The sequence below is a fragment of the Moschus berezovskii genome, chromosome 28, assembly GCF_049115385.1.
Source record: "Moschus berezovskii isolate FMDL1 chromosome 28, NW_MosBer_1.0, whole genome shotgun sequence".
Taxonomy (NCBI): domain Eukaryota; kingdom Metazoa; phylum Chordata; class Mammalia; order Artiodactyla; family Moschidae; genus Moschus; species Moschus berezovskii.
In genome coordinates, this window is record NC_142487.1 from 24346154 (window position 1) to 24361637 (window position 15484).

A 15484-nucleotide genomic window follows, 5' to 3' on the forward strand; every position below is an offset into this window, starting at 1 on the left:
GAAAGTGAAAAGTGAAAGTGAAAAGTGAAAGTGAAAAGTGAAAGTGAAAAGTGAAAGTGAAGTCGATCAGTCGTGTGCAACTCTTAGTGACCCCATGGACTGCAGCCCACCAGGCTCCTCCCTCCATGGGGTTTTCCAGGCAAGAGTACTGGAGTGGGGTGCCATTGCCTTCTCCGATGGGCCAACACAATCCTAAATAATTACAGATAGTTCCTGTCTTAGGAAGTTTGGACAAAAAATTTTTTTGATTTTACAATGGTGCAAAAATGATACTGATTCAGCAGAAATTGTACTTCCTGTTTTGACTTTTGATCTTTTCCAGGGTGATATGAGAGTTGATCCTCTCATGATGCTGGGCAGGGCAACAAGCCCCAGCTCCCAGTCAGCCTCGAGTTCATGCAGATAAACAACAGACATGTTTACAATCATTTTAGACTCGTTCAATTTTTTTGGGCTCCAAAATCACTGCAGATGCTGAATGCAGCCATGAAATTAAAAGACGCTTGCTCCTTGGAAGGAAAGTTATGACCAACCTTGATAGTATATTAAAAAGCAGAGACATTACTTTGCCAACCAAGGTCCGTCTAGTCAAGGCAATGGTTTTTCCCGTGGTCATGTATGGATGTGAGAGTTGGACTGTGAAGAAAACTGATCGCTGAAGAATTGATGCTTTTGAACTGTGGTGTTGAAGAAGACTCTTGAGAGTCCCTTATATAACTGCAAGGAGATCCAACCAGTCCATTCTAAAGGAGATCAATCCTGGGTGTTCATTGGAAGGACTGATGCTAGGGCTGAAGCTGCAATACTTTGGCCACCTCATGCGACGAGTTGACTCACTGGAAAAGACTCTGATGCTGGGAAAGGTTGGGGGTGGGAGGAGAAGGGGACGACAGAGAATGAGATGGCTGGATGGCATCACCGACTCCGTGGACATGAGTTTGAGTGAACTCCGGGAGTTGGTGATGGACAGGGAGGCCTGGCATGTTGTGATTCATGGGGTCGCGGAGAGTCAGACACGACTGAGCGACTGAACTGAACTGAACCATTCTGTTTTTCCCTTTCAGTACAAACTTCAATAAATTAGGAGGTATTCAACACTGGATTATCAACTAGACTTTGTGTTGGATGATTTTGCCCAACTGTGGGCTAATGGAAGTGTTCTGAGCATGTGTAAGTTTGGGCAGGCTAAGCTACGATGAAAGGAGGAATTAACGCATTTTTGACTTATGATATTTTCAACTTATGATGGGTTATTGGGAGGTAAAACTACTTTTATATATACACATATATATGTATATATGTTTTTTTATATATAATTATATATCTATATAGGCTTCCCTTGTGGCTCAGCTGGTAAAGAATCCGCCTGCAATGTGGGAGACCAGGGTTTGATCCCTGGGTTGGGAAGATCCCCTGAATCTTTCTTGGGAAAGGCTACCCACTCCAGTATTCTGGCCTGGAGAACCCCATGGACAGAGGAGGCTGGCGGCCTCAATGGGATTGCAAAGAATCAGACACGACTGAGCGACTAAAACTTTCTTTTACTTTCTTCAAATGCATCCCAAGCTTCCATTTTTTCTATACCTTTGCTCTATACCCTCCTTCTGGAAGGATTTTTCCCAACATAATCTGTCAAGTCCTTATTCAATGCTAGCCAAAGACCACATCTAGAATCTTTTTCTCTAATTTCCATCAAAGCTATTAATTCCTCTTTCAAACTTCCTCTAGTACTTTATGTCATTATGGAGCTGGCAGTCATGTTCTGATCTGGGTTATGTGACTGATTCACTTTGTTCGCTCTCGTTCTGAACTTTGTTAAAAGATAAACTGAGGCATTTTTTTAATTGTGAGAGTTTAAAACGGACTCAAATCAGGCAGTGCCAAACCAGAAGTAGTTAGGAGTTCTGTGCCAACAGAAGCTGAAAAATACTTATGTAGAGAAAGTGCAGAAAGAAAAAAAGGAAATTATTTCTTGGCTATGGCTTAAAACCTCATTGGCTATTTGCGATTGGTCGTCCTTAGGTTTCAATTTCATGACTGCAGGGTATTTATTTACAGGCTTAGGTTTTGGTGTTTACATAGATTGTTGTGTGTTGTTTGAGCCACCTCAGTTTAATGACCTCTTGTTTAATTAATTTAACAACTTATAATTTCTTGGGAATGAAGCAGCGATGTTTGCATTGTTTCGTATCCTCATGCTGCTGCTGCTGCTAAGTCGCTTCAGTCGTGTCCGACTCTGTGTGACCCCATAGACAGCAGCCCACCAGGCTTCCCCGTCCCTGGGATTCTCCAGGCAAGAACACTGGAGTGGGTTGCCATTTCTAGCACCCAGTAAAAGCCTTGTCTACAATAGTTACTCAACAAGAAAAAGCACTGAAGTGTCTCTAAATTCAGAAAATACAACTGTATAGTATAAATGTCTTCAACAAGGTTTTTCTAGCAGTAATCACAGGCTAATCCTACACCTAAACCTTCGGTCGATGCAGGTTTAAAATACTGACCATAATCCTCCTATATATAAATAGTGTTTTCCAAACGGTGGTTTGGTGTTTTTTTCCTGCTTTTTCTGCCTTAGTGAGGTTCCCAGCTGGCAGCAGTGGTAAAGAATCTGCTTGCCAATGCAGGAGATGCAAGAGATGTCTGGGTTTGATCCCTGGGTCGGGAACATCACCCGGAGTAGGAAATGGCAACCCATTCCAGTAAACTTACCTGGAAAATTCCACGTACAGAGGAGCCTAGTGGGCTAGAGTCCATGGGATTGCAAAGAGTCAGACATGCCCGAGCAACTGAGCACACCTGAGCTCCATAATAAATATATACCTGCATCAGTTCTTGCATAAACTGAATGACCTTGGATCAGATTAAGTCCCTTTGGGACTCAGTTTCCTTATTTGCCAAATTAAACCATTGAATTAATTCATCTCTACTATCTCTTTCAACTTGAAAATGCCAGTTATTTATTTATTTAGAGCACTCTTCTTTTTTTTTTTTTTTTTTTGGCTTTAATCACAGCGGGAGTGGTGTATATAAACTCAGAATTTCAGTAGAAACACAGCACCTGGGGGGAGTGAAAAACCAAAGGGTTCAAATTCACCACCAGTTTTAAGTATTCAGAGACACAAGCAGCAATCTCCATCATGAAACGTAGGCAGAAGCCAGGTTTCTCTGTAGATTTATCTGGGCAAAGTTTTCGTTTTAAAATATGAGTACAGTGTCAAGACTTTGAAGGTCACAGAGATTCCGGGTTGGTGGCCTATTAACTTGTGATTCATCTCACGCCATTCCTGACGCATTAGGAGCATTCTCCCTCACGTGAATCTCATCATTTTATCTTTGGGAAAGTCCAGAATGTAGCGCGAATAGTAATGGCCATGACAGAGCACTGCCAAAGATCAGAACCCAAATGTAAGTTTTGATTCATTTAGATGATCCTTTATTTTTCCTGGAGGAAAGAAGTGCTGTGTAGTTGCTGGTTCGTTTTTTTTTTTTAAAACAAACCTAATCTGAATGCCTCTTGTCTGTAACTGAACATTATTTAATATTCACTATACACCTTCTGCAAACAATACGCTAGGCAGAGCCCTTGTTCTTTAGGAACTCACAGAGAATTCAGGGAGGAGAGAAGGAGATAGGATCTACATTATGTAAATAAAATGATCTCTAATGAAAACATTTTCCTTGAGGCGTGAACAAGTGTACTAACTACCAATTTTGTGATGCAGCAATCAATCGCTTTCGAGCCCTAAAACCCTCCGGTATCACAACAGCCTTGTAAATACGGCTGGATTTAGGATGTAAGAATTCCTCCTCACTTCCCTCGACTCCACAGGAGGAATTGCAAGCTGTACCCATAACCCCCGTCCAGAAGGGGCCCTGGATCTACTCTGTGGAAGCCTGCACACAGCCAGAAGACAAGCCCTTCTTGTTCTGCCCATTTATTTCACTATTGCTTTTTAACTGGAAAGAAGAAGAGCCTTTTTTTGCTTTGCCTCTCAATCTAGTCCCTACTGGTCAAATATTGCTCATGTATGGACCTTGTCAAAGCCTTTGGAGATCGCCATTATTATCAGTCATGATGTTAATAGGCTATCATCGCTGGCTGAAGTTGACTTGTTCTAGATGCTTTGTTTACTCAGCTAACAAAAAGGCAGCTTGGAATTAAAAAAGGAAACGTGCCAAGCAATTAATCCATAACTTGGTTGAAATGCTTTGGGGATTTTCTAACATTTCTTTTATTGAATTTTTGTTTAAGTGCAGTATCCTTTTTTCCTCTGAAATTTCATTCTGGAGTTTTTTATTACATGCCATTTCTGCAGGAGGCACACTGAGCCTTTGGGACCTTCTGGGTAAATACCACGTGTTTTAAAATATTTATCAATAATGAAGCTACTTGCTCACACCTTCCCTGAAAATGCCAGGCTGTGAAGCCAATTCATTGCACACGTTTTAAAGAGATATCAAAATGCACATGCCATAAACTTTTTTGTTACAAGGCACTTTTCTTTTGAATAACATCCTGAAACAATGCTCAAAACACACACACACAGAGACACACAAAGAAACCCTACGATTAGAAGGATGAACTATAACTAAATCAATTGACCCTGAATACAGAAATTCTTTATATGTTAGCATTGTAACAGATAGTATGGAAATCTCTCTATAAAGAGATAGCAGTAATCATCTAGTAAGCATGTATCTGTGTGTGTGTGTGTGTGTGCGCGCGCTCAGACAGTCTCACTCATTGTGACCCTATGGACGATAGCCTGCCAGTCTCCTCTGACCATGGGATTTTCTGGGTTAGAAAACGAGCTCATTGCCATTTCTTCCTCCAAGGGATCTTCCTGACCCAGGGAAGTTCAAGTAACACTTCCTCATTTTCTTCAGTGAATGCCATGGAGGGGCAGAGGGACGGTGGGGAGCAGAAGCATCCTGCATTCTCTTACTCGAGGCCTGATCTTGCTGTGTCCTCTAGACTGCTTGTTTGCTGGTCCAGAAGTAAATCAAATTGAAAGCCATCTCAAGTGTGAATTACATCCTTTTCGCGCTAGCTTAGACCTTGCAGCAGACACTGCCAGTGGCCCCGACACACCGTTCTGTTACCTGCTACCCCTTCCCACCTTGACACCTGCAGCTCTGCCTGAGCACTTTCTCTCAGATACACCTGAGCTGGCCAGAAGTACCGGAATCTGGACCCTTTCTTCTCTATTTTTTCCATAAATCATCAAAATATGCAAAGATGTGTTTGATTATAATAGATACCACTTTCTTCACAAACGTTCCTCTCACATATTTATATTTCAACTGGGGTATCTTTAAAGGTTTATTTTAAAAAGTAGTGCATACTCTGTGGTTGCCAAGGGGAAGGGGTATGAGGAAGGGAAGATTTGGGAGTTTGGGGTTAGCAGATGCCAACACTTATATAAAGAATGGATAAACAACAAGGTCCTACTTGTATAGCACAGAGAACTCTATTCAATATCCTGTATTAAACCGAATGGAAAAGAATACAAAAAAGTATATATATATATATAATGTATAACTAAATCACTTTGCTGTACAGCAGAAATGAACACAACTTTGTAAATCAACTATACTGCAATAAAATGAATTTTTTAGAACAGCAGTTTATTCTCATTACAAATAATTTCAGAAAATGACAAAAATTATCAAATAAAATCTATCGCATAGACCTGATTTTTAATATTTCAGTATACATCACCTAACATTTTTCTCCTTGTGTATAAGCCTTCATGCCTTTTTTGTGATTCACTCATTTAAAAAAAATTTTTTTTTTTAGCTATGCTATGCAGCTTGCAGGATTTTAGTTTTCCAGTCAGGGATTGAACCTGTGTCCCCTGCAGTAGAAGGGTGGATTCTTCATCACTGGGCCACCAGGGAAGTCCGCCTCATTTTATTTTATTCTTCAAACCACTTTATTGAACACTTACAGGTCTTAATTTAAAGATCAATTCATACTGTCTATGCAAACTATTTCTTTTTGTATCTTTTTACTTTGTGGAAATCTTTCCACTTGATCAAAGGTAGATCTGCCTAAGCAGTGCAAGACTGCGTGGTATTTCACTGTACAGATAGAGTATGATATTTTAAGTACATTCTTCTTTGATGGTTATTTGAGCTTGTGTTTTCTTCAATTAAAATAGTGGCTTTTGTTTCATACATTTATAATGTTCATAAGAAAAAATTGTCATTTAAATGAGTAGATGAAAGAGTACCTTTGCCTGATTATCATTCTGAGTGACTACACAATTTACCTTCCCCAATCAAAGGAAGAGATTGTTTATTTTCTGACACCTTCACCAATAAGTGACTGATTTTTTTTTACATCTTGCACAATATGAAAGCTCAACATTTTAATACATATTTGTTTATTCATTTGTGAGAACTTTAGTGCAAATTTTTGTGTGGATTTCTCAGTTATATCCTTTCCCCCATATTTTTTTCTTGGGGCTTTCATCTTTTTTTTTTTTTTTTTTTGATGTGACAGACTTCAACATAACTTGAAAAATTGAAAGATCCTTTTTACATGTATGCTTCAAGATACTTTACCTTGTCATTTTTTCTTGGTATTTTAAATTGATGTATAGTTGATTTACAATATTTTATTAAAATTTATTATTTTATTTGTTGTTTATGTGTACAACATAGTGATTCAAAATTTTCATAGATTATACTCCATTAAAAGTTATTATAGAATATTGGTCATATTCCCCGTGATGTGCAATATAGCCTTGCAGCTTAAAGGCTATATTGCACATCATGGGGAATACATACATAGAAGTTTGTATATAGTTTATACGTAGAAGTTTGTGCCTCCTAATCTCCTACCCATCTGCCCCGCCCCCTTCCTGCTCCCCTGGTAACCCTAGTTTATCCTCTGTATCTGTGAGTCTGTCTCTGTTTTGTTATATTCATTTGCTTTGTTTTGTTAAGATCCCACATATAAGTGACAGCGTACAGCGTTCTGTCTTCCTCTAACTCATTTCACTGAGCATAGTACCCTCTTATGTCTGCCCGTGTTGTTGCAAATGGTAAAATTTCACCCCTTTTACGGCTGAGCAGTATTCCGTCGTATGCATGTCCCACATTTTCGTTATCCATTCATCTGTTGGTGGACACTTAGGTTGCTTCCATGTATCAGTTACTGTAGATATTTTTGATCATTTAAGATTCTGTCTCTCATACTTAAATTTTTCTTTGTTTTGTTGTAACCTTATGTGGTCTAATTTATCAACCTTTCCTTTTTATGATTTCTATCCTGGGTATCAGGTACAGAACGGCCTTTTCCACCTCAATATTACAAAAATATTATCTTAAATTTTATTCTAGTTATTTCACAGTTTCATTTTTATACTGAAAATCTTCAACCTAACTAGAATTTCATTTAGGTTAAAAAATGCATGAACTAGAAATGTAACCTTTTAAAGAGAATCTAATTTAAATAAGGGAAAGAGAGGGTGGGGGTGAATGGAGAGAGGAGCAAGGAAACAGACACACTACTGTATGTAGAACAGACAGCCAGTGGGGATTTGCTGTGTGACTCAGGGAGGGCAAACCAGGCTCTGAGACAACCAGGAGCAGTGGGATGTGGTGGGAACTGGCGGAGAGACTCCAGAGGTAGGGGACATGTGAATACCTACGGCTGATTCATGCTCATGTACGGCAGAAACCAACACAATATTGTAACGCAACCATCTTTCAATTAAAAATAAATAATTCTTTTAATGTTTAGCAATTTGAATAACTTAGTCTATCGTTCCAATGTCAGTTACTTGAAGCATCATTTCCACATTGATTTGAAATACCACCTTTATTATATAATAATTTCTGTATACAATTTAGTCTGTTTCTGAACTTTTTATCATGGCTTTTTTTTTTAATTCTTTTTTTTTTTTCTCACAAGACACGTGGGATCCTAGCTCTTGATCAGGGTTCAAACCCATCCCTGTGTTCAAAGCCGTATGCTGTGTTGGAAGCACAGAGCCTTAACCACAGGACCACAGGGCAACTTGCAGTTTATCATGTCTTATTAAACAGAGATCTTAATGGCTTTATTCCTGACACCTCTCTCCATCCCTCTTCTTAAAATCATCTAGTACATCTGCACTGATTTTTTTTTTAAGACTATTGGGTCACCTGAAGAATTCTCCCTTCTCATCTGTTCCATGCAATATTTTTTTAGTTAAAGCAAGTCCAACACCATATCCTCTTAGTTCTAATGAGTCAAATATGAGGTCTCACCTGTCAAGTTCAAGAATAGCATTAAATCACATTGGTCTTGATCCAATACAGTGGAGACATTATTTCCCAAGCCTTTCTGTGTTTGTTTTGCAACTTATGTCTGAGCTTTTTCTTTTGGTTTTTCTGTCCCTCATTTTTCCTCCTCATCTGCTGGACCTAAACCTACCCACTGCCTCCCACATGCATGTACATTCTCATTACTGGGCTCCTTTCTTACATATTTCTCCCCTGTTCCACTCTTCTTCCAAAAGCCAAGCACACAGCCCCAGTTAAAACCAAATAGTAAAAAAGGCATTTGGGAAGGACGCCGACTCATTTCACATTCATCAGGAGCTGGAAGAGCCCTGGGAAGCACCTACGACTGTCCTCCCAGTTTACAAACAAGAAGCCTGAGCACCAGCTATGACAACATCCTGCTCAGTTTGACCTGACTGGTCCTGGAAGTGAGGTCTCCCCGCCCTCAGACCAGGACTCTGAGTCCCAGTCCCGAGTGTCCCTCCACTGAGAGAATGATAGGAGTTACCTTCCCTGGAAGCAAGCTTTGCCGAAGCCCTCCACAGGCAAGAACGTGACGTTTCTTTATTACAGACCTTAAAAGCCAATGAGCACAAGGAGTCAACACATTACTGTATTTAAGAAGCTAGCATCCTCAAATTCCCTTCACATAGGCACTTTAGTGACTCTCCCTTATGGATGGAAGAAACAGCAGAGCCAGACCTGAAACTAGAGGGTCAGAAACAGACACCTGTGTGACTACGCCATATAGTTACGAAGACATCAGCTAACATTTACGGGGCACGTTATATTGTCGATCACATTTATGCATTATTTCACTTGATTCTCCCAACAGCCCTGTATAACAGGCTCCTATTAGCTTCGTTTCACAAAAAGGAAGAGCCGGCTCAGTGAGGTGCAGACACCTGCCCCCAAATCCCATGAAGACAAAGTGGCAGAACAGGCCCTTGGTCCCAGGCAGCAGGACCCTTGAGCGCTGCATCCACCACCTCTAAGACAGGGGTTCCCAGCCTCCCGGGTCTAATGCCTGATGACCTGAGGTGGAGCTGACGTAATGATACTAGAAATAAAGTGCACAATAAATGTAATGTGTGTGAATCGTATCGAAACCATCCGCCCCGCCTTGGTCTGTGGAAAAATTAACTTCCACGAAACTAGTCCCTGGTGCCAAAAAGGTCGGGGACCAATGCTGTGAAACATGGCGGGATGGCCAAGCCTCCAAGCTTTGGCATCAGCCTTTCTGGGTCCAAATCTCAACCTTGCTAACCATATAGACACTGGTGCATGTCTCAATCTTGCTAAACCCCAGTTTCCCCATCTGTAAAGGGAATGATAGTCTTCTCCCATACGATTGTCATGAGAATTAAATTATTTTAGTGCCTGCCAATCAATGGGGAAATAATGGTCACATAGGAAAAAGTATGCCTGACTACTTGAATGCTAATAGCCACAGGGCACTGAGGACGCCCCGAGAGCACACCTGAACCCCCCTGGTGTTCAGACCCATTCAGGAGGTTGGAGTAGCTTCTAGAGCCCCAGACTGAACTGAAAATGAGCACCCAGAGACCCCACTCCCCCATGTACCCCTGGAAAAGAGAAGAGTGTCAGGAATGTGGTATATCTGTGAGCTCCATAGGCAGTTTTGTTGGCTGCGATGGCAGATTTAAAATCTTGCAAAAGCACTTGGGGTGAACCCCCCAAGCACAAGGAAGAACTGTTGTGCCCTGAACAAAAATCATTTTCTTCTGACTTAAAGTCTCCATACAGGAGAAAAAAACGATGATCAGCCGAATCTCCTTGAGGAGGCCTCTGAGCTCTCCTGGCACTAAGAAGGACCCAGAAAGAGTCTTTAGGCCAATCGCTACAATTTTCTGATCTGTCTGTTGCTGATTGCCCAGGTAGTTTGAATTTGCATCATTAACGTTCCTCAAGATACATTGTCATCTTAGAATGTAGGGAGAAGAAATCATACATGTGCATTCTAACAATACAATCATGGAAGCAATTTATTTTGAACATTACTTTGGAGTGAGGCCTTTATGAAACCAGAGATTTAATAAATACATGGATATGAGACTGCATTCTTCACTTAGGTTCATCAAACACAGAGAGATTTCCCATTATGGAGAGAGAGAGTTTGGAATCGGGCTAAGGTTTTCCCTGCAGAGATTAAAAAGACAGATGGCAAGGTGCTGTGCTCAGGAAGAAGGCTTTTATAATCAAAGAATTAGAATTTATTCTTCATTTTGGCATTTAGGTTCAGCCCTCTATGCACCGGGTCAACTTATATGCTACCAAAAGATTCTATTATTTCAATTTCCTGAGGACCATCAAGCCAACATTACCTGTTCCATGAGTCTCCAGATAGGCACAGTTAAGGAAATTTTAAAAATCTATTTCAATGGTGTCTAATTCCACTGTGTAAATGTATGCATATAGGTATATACACAGTCAGTAAATGGCACTTCCTTCACGATGACGATCACTACTATTGATGCAGCCCTAGAGCTTTATATACATTACTATCTTTAACCATGTCGACAGCTTTATGGGGTGTATCATCCAGATGTTGGCTGGTCACTTGTCCGCTTTCACTGTTCTGTTTTAGCCTTAAAACAAACTTGATATGAAACCAGCCCTTTCACTGGTTCCCACAAGACATCCAACCACATCCAGTATGCTATAGTTTTATTTTTGTACTTATTTAAATATCATAGGATCTTGGCAAGGAATCACAACCCACAAGATTGTCCTTTATAAAAATCAGGGAGGTAGACATGCCCTCTTCCTGGGTTGGCAGAATGTTCTAAGAATTCATTTGATATGATTAACAGAAGTAATATGAGATGAGATTCTCACATGACTTTTTATTTGAAGACCACATTTCCATTTTAATTAACACATGTATTAGTGAAGCTTATCACAAAGAAAATTCCTGTTTGGAAGTAAGTAGCCTTTTGCAATTTCATTGGTCAGTTACACTGAGTACCCACTGTGACTCAGTCTTTATGGGACTAGAGAAAGACACTGTCCCTGGCCACCAGAAGCTCAAAATCTGGTTGGGGAGATATCATAAATAATGTCCAAAATGTTCAGGGGTTTTGCAATAATAAAGAAGTTTATCAGGAGTTGGTACACATGGATGTCTTAAAAGATGCTTTACCAGAACTGCAAAATCATAAGAGGAGGAATTCCTTCTGTGGAAATGAATGAGGATAGAGCTTGGTGGTAGGCGGAATTAGGATGAACAGAGAAGTGGGTGGGCAGGGGAGATAGGCAGGCTTACCTGGGTAGACAGTGGGTCAGGCACACATGATGTCCATCTCAGAGACCAGAAAAGACTAAAAAGTGGGAACACTGGGGAACCTGGGCAGAGAAACATAAACCATTAGATGGATCATTAATGCTCCTCCCAACTCTCCCAGAGCACTGGCATCAAAAATTCTGAATTCTGTATAAATTCACTAATAAGACATATGATGTCATCAAAAGGTATCTTGTCCACATTCTCCCAACTCAAGCCTCCCCAGCTTTGCTGTGCCCTTTGGCACATAGTTCAGAGGTGACATGACCTTGAAGGAGGCTGTTTCTGGCTCCAGCTCACAAATCCAGCTTTCACACCTGAAAAAATGCCCAGATGAGATAAAGGTGGCAAGGCTCTTCCAAAAAATGGCCACGTTACTTGTCCACACAGTCAATCAAAAGTATATAATGGGCATGTACTTTGTGCCAAACTCCAATAATAACACTAAAAAGCACAGTCATATGGTATCATTTCAGATGTTTTCCTGAGAATTGGAATGAAAAGAGGCTTCTCCACACCTGGTCAATTCTTCTCAAAAAAGGAAAAAGATATTAAGGCACTTGTAGGTTGAATAGTGTGATCCAAAACTCTGTTGACTAATCCCCGTGTCTTAGTCTGTTTGGGCTTCTTTAACAAAATACCATAGACCAGGTGACTTATATAAACAACAGAAATTTATTTCTCACAGTTTGAGAGGCTGAGAAGTGCAAGGTCAAGGTGCTGGCAGAAGTGGTGTCTGGTGAGAGTCTTCTGCTTGGTTCATAGATGTATTCTCGCTGGGTCCTCTGAAGACTGGAAGACTCTGAATTATCTTCCATAAGAGTGTGCATGCTCAGCTGTGTCCAACTCTTTGCTAACCCATGGTCTGTACCAGTTTCCTCTGTCCTTGGAATTTTTCAGGCAGGAATACTGGAACAGGCTGCCATCTCCTCTTCCAGGGGATCTTCCTGATCCTGGGGTCAAATCCCCATCTCTTGCATTTCCTGCCTTGGTAGGAAGATTCTTTGTGACTGAGCCACCTGGGAAATCCCTTCATAAGGGCACTAATCCCATTTTTGAGGGCTCCACCTTCATGACCTAATAACCTCCCAAGACCCCCACCTCCAAATACTGTCACACTGGGGATTAGGTTTTGACATATGGATTTTTTAAGGGGGTTACAAAAATTCAGTTGATGGCACCTCAACACCTCAGCATATGATGTGATCTGGAAATACGGTCTTTACGGATATGAGTTCAGACGAAATCATGAGGGTGGGCCCTCAGTCAATATGACCAGTGCTCCTATAAAAGGGGGAACTGTGTGCCGAGGCAGATACACACAGAGAGAAAAGTGAAGTGGAGACACTCGAGGAGAAGACAGCCACGGAACTGGAGAGCTGCCTCTACACAACAAAGGACACTCGAGGCGTCCAGAAGCTAGGAGAGAGGCAGGGAACAGAGCCTTCCCTGAGACCCTCAGAGGAAGCAGGGCCCTGCCAACACCTTGACTTCAGACTTCAGACCCCCCAGAACTGTGAGACAATGCATTTCTGTTGTCCTAAACCACCCAGCGTGTAACACTTTGTTACAGCGGCCCTAGGAAACGAATACAGCACTGTTTTAAATCCCTTCTGAAATCGTTTATGGATGCTAGAGTGAATGACTGTGTATGTGTGAGTCAACCTTTAGCTGTTTTAATGCTATGAGTCCTTCTTTTTTGGAAATATGCCAATAATCAAATATGCCGTTTTTTGGGTTTTTTTTTTTTTCACATTACTGGTTTAAGTTTCACTCTTGTTCCCAACAGCAAAGAACATTTCCTTATTTTTACCTCCCGTTACTACTGGGAGAGATAAAAAAAAGAGTTCTTCTGTAAGTCATTATACTCTGCAGATACTTAGTATCAGGCTGATTACTGAATAAAAAGATCTGGTTACCGTCACATCTAATCCGCCAAAACTGAATTATATCCACTACATGGCTTTCTCCTCCGTTTCCTCTAATTTCCCCCATTCAACCACCTTTGACTGCTTTCCAGTTTCTAGCAAACGCTGCTGAAGCTTCAGCTATTTTCTTTAGATTATATAATTTTCCAGAAAACTCAGAAGTTGATCTGCTTAACAATGTATTCATTTTTCCTCTGAAGAATGGTATTATTTTCCATCTCTAAGAAAGTGAGCTTTGTAATATTTCCTCTCCAATTTAAAAGGAAGCATTAGCCAGCCTGCATTGAATATTTTAAAAAAATAAAAAATCCTGAATGCTACTCTGATTCTCACCAGAGTGAAATATTTTCTCCATGTAACCAGAAATTGTGATGGAAAAATCTTTCCTCTCACACAGTATTTGAGCATAATTGGTAAAAGCCTTCAATTATGGAGAAAGTCTTATAAGAACTAGTCTTTCTCTCAACAAAAACTCTAATCCATTTGGATTTATGTGACTCTATTAGCCAAACCCTTTCTATTAATAATATGAAATGCTTTTTTAAAGTTTGCATATAGTATCTCCCATGAATGTCTCCAGCCATTTCCCCTGTTCATCATAAAATTTAGATGTAATAACATTTTGCACCTTGGTGCTGTTTTTTTTTTTTTTTTCCGGGGGTGGGGGCGGGGGGAGGGGCTGTGGGCTTCCCATGTGGCTCAGTGGTAAAGAATCCATTTGCAGAGCAGGAGACGCAAGAGGCACAGGTTTAATCCTTGGGTTGGGAAGATCCCCCAGAGGAGAAAATGGCAACCCAGTCCAGTGTTCTTGCCTGGAGAATCCCATCGACAGAAGAGCCTGGTGGGCTACAGTCCACAGGGTCACAGAGAGTTGGACATGACAGAGTGACTGAGCACCAGCTGTTTTATAGAAACACTATAAGACTAGCAAATTACAATCTTACTCTACAAACTGAGTCTAAGATTGCTCATTAACATAGATGAACTGATGAGATAAATTAGTTTAAATAATTGGGCATTACAAAAATGAATGATTAAATTCAAAACAATGTTAAAGGTAAATTATCCCTTTTTCATATTTAATAAAGAGAAGACTGAATAATACTTAACAGACGATAAACACTAAGACCCTCAATTTGAAGGAATTGGTGGGAGGATTACTGGGCAAGCTATAGGACAGAGTATTAATTCTTAACACTATTTTCCTGTAAGTTCGTGCACAAATAACCTCATCTCTTTTCACTTCCATTCCCAGTCTATAAACATGAGTAATAATATCTAATTAACAAAATTCTTAATGTGATCCAACACATCCAATAAAATAATGTGTGCAAAAATAAAATAGAGTTGATTTCTCTGGCTTTACAAGAACCCAAGTGGCTGCACACACATATATCAAATTTGTGGCACAAACTGTTTACAATGAGATATTCTACATGTATACACACAGAATACGCTCATGCATACCAACCCATTTGCTATAAAATTGTGACATCTTAATCTAATCTTCTTACCAAGGCAGGAATAGTCTCTACAAAATTCTTCCAAGGTGGTCACGCCACCAAAGCAAGACCACCTCCAATGGTGGGTAGCGCACTCCCTCACAGGAAGACCCATTCCATGTTAGAAGAGGTCCAGCTATGAAAACAGTTGTTTTTCTGTATCCTTTATAATTTCTCATGTTCTGGATCTGTGTTCTAGTGCTGTCTGGAACAAGTCTGATGGTTAGTTTAAGAGTAAAAATCCTGCCCCCGCCCCGACACACGATGAAGAGTGGATGCCATTTGGATCCTTGATGCAACACCCTGATGTAGGAGGCTTATTTATGTTGTTCACACATGAAAGGACAGAGGCTCAGAGAGGGCAGATACCCTTTCCAAGGTCACACAGCTGATAATGAAAGAGTCAAGATTCAAACCCCAATCTGCCAAATTCCACAGCCTAGGCTCTTAACCCCTGTGCCTTATTTCTAAAT